General features: G+C 47.3%; 1 protein-coding gene and 1 pseudogene across 2 annotated transcripts in view; one reads left to right on the top strand and one right to left on the bottom strand.

Moving 5' to 3' along the window:
• LOC105743698 overlaps positions 1-658 on the bottom strand; it is an 84,924-nt pseudogene extending 84,266 nt beyond the window's left edge.
• Fam49a (family with sequence similarity 49 member A) overlaps positions 1-5,911 on the top strand; it is a 93,814-nt gene that overhangs the window by 57,737 nt on the left and 30,166 nt on the right. The gene's annotated exons all lie outside the window — the stretch shown is intronic.

Here is a 5,911-nt window from a genome sequence, read left to right as displayed (position 1 = left end):
TTTTTTTGAGAAAGGATTTCGCTATACAGTTCAGGCTGGCCTTGTACTCACTGTATAGCCCAAGATGGCCTCCAATTCGCGGCGAACTTCTTTGCCTCAGCCTCCCAACTGCTGGGATTATAGCCGTGCCCACTTCACCTGTCCCCTCACCTGTTTTTAAGAATGACTGTTGATCTACTTCGTGTTTCCGTAGTTGGCATCTTTGTGAATTGTGCTACTCGGTGACTATCGGATGAGTTTCAGGGAATACCAAGGAAGAGTGCTTTGTCTCGCAGACGAGTGGCAATAAGACAGCGTGCGCAGAAAAGGTGCTTGGCCTTGCTGTGGGGGGCGGGGAGCTAAGAGAGGAAAGGTTTAATTTGGCTGAAAAAAATGACATCCACAAGCAGAAGGGAGAGAGGGCTCCAGGCAAAGGACACAGCAGAGGTGGAAAATAACAAAGCCTGAAGAATATGGAGCCCTGTGCATGTCTCTGCTCCTGAGACTGAGGGTCGGGTCAGAGGGGCTGCAGCTTGAAGGGAGGTTCCCTGCAGGCTTCGAGCACTTGGCCTTCACCTGCGGCTTCTTGGCCAAGTTTCTTGCCCGCTTTGCCCATAAGCTCCATGTCCTTTGTCCGGGGGGGTGGCAGGTCTGGCTCTGAAGCAGGCAGGATGTACATGTGGGCCCCCTTGCAGACACCCCCACCCCCATATCTGCCTTCCCTGCCCTGGCTCAGGCTTATGTCTCCAAAGCCAGGGCTTTTACCTGAAGTTAGTTTTGTTTGCAGTGAAATCAGTGCAGTTCCTTTCAAAGCTGAAGAAGGCAGAACCACACCTGTCTGAAGATTTCAAGTGAGGCTTTGGCGCCTTGAGTGCCCCTGAGGCTTGAGACTGAGAGGAGCCTGCTGCCTTCCCTAGGACCCAGTTCTTCAGGGCTTTAGTATGCGTCCCACCACCACCCCCTCCCCTCGGCCCTTGGCTCATGTTTTTCGACTAATAACAATATTTGAACACCCCCCTATTCCCCATTTTCTAAGTTAAATCTGATCTAGAAAATGTTTCCCCTGTTGCTCGGCACATCAATGCCAGTGTGGCCTTGGATGCCCAGGTGGCCCCAGTTTAAGAAAAATTAGACTCAAGTCAGTCTGTGGCCTGGGACTGATGAATTCTTCAGCATGGGGTGTGTTGCTTCTCAGAAGGATTCTTTTCCCAGTGCTTGTCTCCTGGGCTTTGACCAGATCGGACCTATTCACTCCATGAAGAGAATTTCTGGAACAAATATGTGATGCAGTTGCCGATAGTGAAAGCCTGCAGGGAGGAGGAAAAGCTTTAGGTTTTTTTCTTCCTGGTTATAGACAGCTTAAGATAGTAGAAATGGGAAATTTAATTCACCACTATTTGTGTTACATATGACCCTCCCTATACCAGGGGCAGAGGCTTGTGAACTATCCAGCGTAATATCCGATGTGGGGGTGAGGGTGACATGGGTGGAGAGCCCCAATGACTTCGACTCAGGGAAAAGGATCCCAGGGAGAGCAAGTAGCCCAGGAGATGCAGAAGTGCAAAGTTACTTCTCAGGAATCATCTGGAAGCAGGAGCAGGTAGAGATGGCTGGATGAGGCCTAGGGCTTTGGCTTCTACAATGCCATGATGTAGAAGCTCCACTGGGGAGGAGAGAGAGGAAGAGGAGTTGGGAGCATAAGCAATGGGGGTATTTGGGCCACAACAAGGTTGCCATGCTGGAGGAAATGCACACAGACATCAGGGCCAGCAGCTGCAGACAGAGAAGAGGGGTTATCAGTTCAGGGCCTGAAACTGGAGTCAGAGTACCGTGGTGTCCCTTTCCCATTACAGTTAGGACCTGGCCAGAGTGAGCTGGGACTGTCAGCTCTCTGGTGTAAGGAACAGACCTGTGCAATGGTTTCCTGTAACTGCATTTTTGGCTTCACAAGTTAAGGAGGACAAATTCACTAATGATTTCTAAGCCTCAGACAAGTCCAGAACTGGAATCCCTATGGGATAGCTTCCACACTTGCATTTGAACTTGAGGGAGGCTCTGACTTTCATTACCCCCCCCCCCAAAAATCTAATTTTGCCTTTATGTCTTGGAGACTCTTTGTACTGCTCTAACATTAGTGTTTATGGAAAAATTAGCCATGATGAGGTAATAGTCTATGTTAAAAAATTGAACTCAGACATCGAAAGGGACATTTTAAGCCTGCACTTAATTGTTCGTTCCATAATGGGGTCTTGGGGTTTTTCTGTTTTGGGGGGTTTTTTTGCAAATTCCCATGGATCGCTTTATAACTGGGCACCAGTGGCTCATATCCCACAGAGAATGCCAAGCCCTTCTGAGGGATACTACCATATTAATGATCGATGACAATATTCAAAGCATTTTTCCTATTTGAGTGTCATTACTCGTAGTGTTAAAACATTCTGAAAACACATTTTAGCCATTAACTCATTTTTATTGTCAGATGAAAGTGCCTAATAGACTCACTTCATTTCAGTTTTCCTCCTTCATCTTGGAATGAAGTCATTTCTCGGCACTGCGCTCACCAACAGAACAGAGACCTCATGGTGGATGGGCGGGGACTCAGCCCTACCCACTAGCATCACACAGACGGGGCTCAGCTCAGCAGTGAGACAACTCCCCTGGGGTTCACAAGCTGGGCCGCTTTGTCACCCGGTGCCCTCCCCACCCAGAAAAGCATCACTCATCTCACTTAGGGAATGGACCTTTCCCCTAGTGGTGACCGTTTTTAAGCCACCTACTTCATGTTCTGTACAGGCTGATGGTGAGTGGAAGTTAGCAGGATGCTCTGCTTGTGATTCAGAACCCTTGGGTCATGTTTGTGCTCCCTACGGAGGCTCTGTGCTTACTGAGAGAGTATGTCTGAGTCACTGGAATGACCACATATGTCCCAGGCCTCACAGGACACTGGGTGCTCCTCAAGCTTCCAGTGGCCCCAACAGCAGCTTCCGTCCTGGGTCCCCTCCACCATTTCTCCAGCTCTAAACCTTGTCAATCAGCTGAAAAATGCCCTGTCTCCCTCACTTCCCTAACACCACATCCAGTCCCCAGAAATGGCTCTACAGGGTAAGTGAGACTGCTTAGGTCTATTCTACTGCAGAAGCTACAGAGCAAAGTGAGGTTTCCTTTCTCCAAGTCCTGACATCTCAATAATTGAGCTTGCTGAAGTAAATGACAATGGATACAGACCTGATGTGCAAACTGCTGTTATGGTTTGTATCTGGGTGTCCCCCAAAGCCTGGTGTGGTCATAGGGCGGCTCCTAGAGTTTAGGAATGATTCCTGGTGGAATGCTGGGATAATAGATGTGAGTGCTATACCTGCCCTGGGGCCAGCAGCCTGCATGCAATAGAAGGGAGGGAAAGGGGCTTGCTTGCTGCTCTACCTTTTCACTCTTGCTGTTTTTGCTGTTTTCCCCACATTGAACTGCTACCCTCTGCCGTGGGCCACTCTGCCCTGGAACTAGCTGAGTGTGCACTGATAGTCCCACAAACTGTGAGCTAAATAAGCTTTCCTCCCTTAATTCTGGGCATCAGGTATTTGGTTTCAACAATGAGAGAAAAGTAAGCAAGGCACTCCCTGACATACAAAGGCTCTGGAGTCCTCCAAAGCAGGAAGCTCATGGAAGGGCCACTTTCTGGAGGACGGACATGGAGTCAAAGCCATGTTGGAAGAAGAAGGAGAAGGAGAAGTAGAAGGAGGAGAAGGAGAAGAAGTTATTTTGAGGGACGATGAATGGTCCTGAATGCGCAGCCCAGGGCAGCGTCCACCTGGGCACCGGGTGATGCTAGCTCTGGCAGTTCTTCCTGCAGGTTACTTCTCCAGGTCTGGCCTAACCAGGGGAGGGGAATTCAGAGAAAGCCCTTCCTGTGATTTCATGAGAAATGAGGAGAAGACCAGAGGGACTGTCTTTAGTCCCTTAGCTCAAAGCAGCCAATGTGCCAAAGCTGCCACACTTGTGGACAGTGTAGTCACCACCCCTCTGTGCTGAGATCAGACTGTGGGTGAGCAGGGGGCAGGGGCAGCTGCACTGACTGAGCAGAATGGGCAGCAAGACCCACTGCAACTCTGCCTCGAAGCCCGGACAAGTCACAGAGTTTATGGGCAGTTCCTTGACTTCTCAAAATAAACCTTAAGGATTTGGGCTGCAACTGCCCCTCATTTTTTTTTTTTTTTTTTTTTTTTTTTTTTTTTTTTTGACCTCAGGCCCTTGCGCTTGCCAGGCAAGCACTTATTCCACTGAGCCATCTCCCCAGCAAAATTTATAATGTGCTTTTTTTTTTGTTTTGGTGGAACCGGGGATCGAACTCAGGTCATTGAGCTTGCCAGGGAAGCGCTTATTCCACCGAGCCATCTCCCTGGCCCTACCCTCTTTTATGATGCTACACCTTTAGGGGCATTATTTATGATCTCTGCCTCTGGTAGTTAATCTTTTAAACAACTTCAGTACTCCTAAAAACACAAATCATGATGAGACTCTACACTCAAGTAATCAAGAAGCAAAGGGAAGCCAGGAACCCTTGTGCAAATATCAGCAATGAACCAGGACACCGGAAGAGCCTACATCATGAGGACATCAGTCACAGCTCTTTGGTTCCATTGGCAATTAAGATCCAGGGTGCAAGGGGCCGGGGAGATGGCTCAGTGGAATAAGCGCTTCCCTGGCAAGCGCAAGGGTCTGAGTTCAATCCCTGGTTCCACCAAAAAACAAAAACAAAACAAACAAACAAAAAAAAAAACCAAAGATCCAGGGTGCTCAGACAACCAGTGGGGAAATGGGGTTCCAGACCACATCAAGGTATTAAGGCTTATGATAAATGGAGTTTGGAACAAAGCTTCAGTCTCAGAAGGGAAATGGAGACAAATGCTTGATCCAATGATTTAGAGAATTAGGCAATTGTTTGACTCAAGTTTTATACAGTGATTTAGGTAGCTATGAGACCAGTGTATAGCAAAGGTTTCTCTTATGAGTCTTCTTGGTCCTACTGGAAGCTTGGGATTCTAAGCCAAGCAGCCAGGATCAGCAATGTCTCTCCTGGAAGTGCCTGGCCACTACACAGGGTGTGGAGTCATGCACTGCCTGTGCCAAGTCCTCACACCAAGTCCCTAGGTGAGTCTCAGTTGCTGGTTATAAATGAAGTTAGCAAGGCATTGTTTATCTTGTTCTAAAAAGCAGGTCTGTTCCTCCTTTGACACACTGATTGGCTATTTCTAAGAGTACACTGAGCAATGATCCTATGAGCTGTAAAAATCATACAAAAAATAGAATAGTCTCGTGGGCTTCCTCCACCCCTGCTTTCAATGACTTTGGGCTAAAAGCTTCTATTACTTTCATACTCCGCGTATTTCTCCAGTTGGGGAGCGAGCTTTGAACTAACCTTCCCAGATGCTTGTTTTGGCTCATTGAACAAAACATTTCCCCTTAGTCAGGTCCTTCTAATTTTATTTTATTTTATTCTTAGGGAAACAGGATTCAAGACATTTAATGAAACAATCTTCACTTCAATTTTAGGATTTCTTGCAAATCATCCAGACTCTCCACACTAGGAGAATATTTGAGAAAGTATATATTTATTCTAAAGGAATAGCACATAGCCTTTGAAATCAGTCACTAAGCACACGAGGGAAAACTTGATGATAAAAATGAGAAGTGAAAAAGGAAATGCTGAAGTCTCCATAGGACAGCCCAGAGGATTACACACAAAGTATTAGCTACAATGAAATTGCTCGTGCTCCAAGTGAACTGTAGGATTGTGATAAAGTATGCAGGAGTGGGCTGAGAAGATACTAGGCACAGGGGTCTTCACCTGGATTTAATCTCCTAAACAAGTTGACAGCAAATGGTTTAAATAAAAGGGGTGGGCTGGTGAGATGGCTCAGTGGTCTAAAGCACCTAC

Source organism: Octodon degus, unplaced genomic scaffold (genome assembly GCF_000260255.1).
Source record: "Octodon degus isolate 3935 unplaced genomic scaffold, OctDeg1.0 scaffold00151, whole genome shotgun sequence".
NCBI classification, from domain to species: Eukaryota; Metazoa; Chordata; class Mammalia; order Rodentia; family Octodontidae; genus Octodon; species Octodon degus.
The sequence above is the reverse complement of the archived record's forward strand: the minus strand, read 5'-3'. Positions and strand labels throughout refer to the sequence as shown.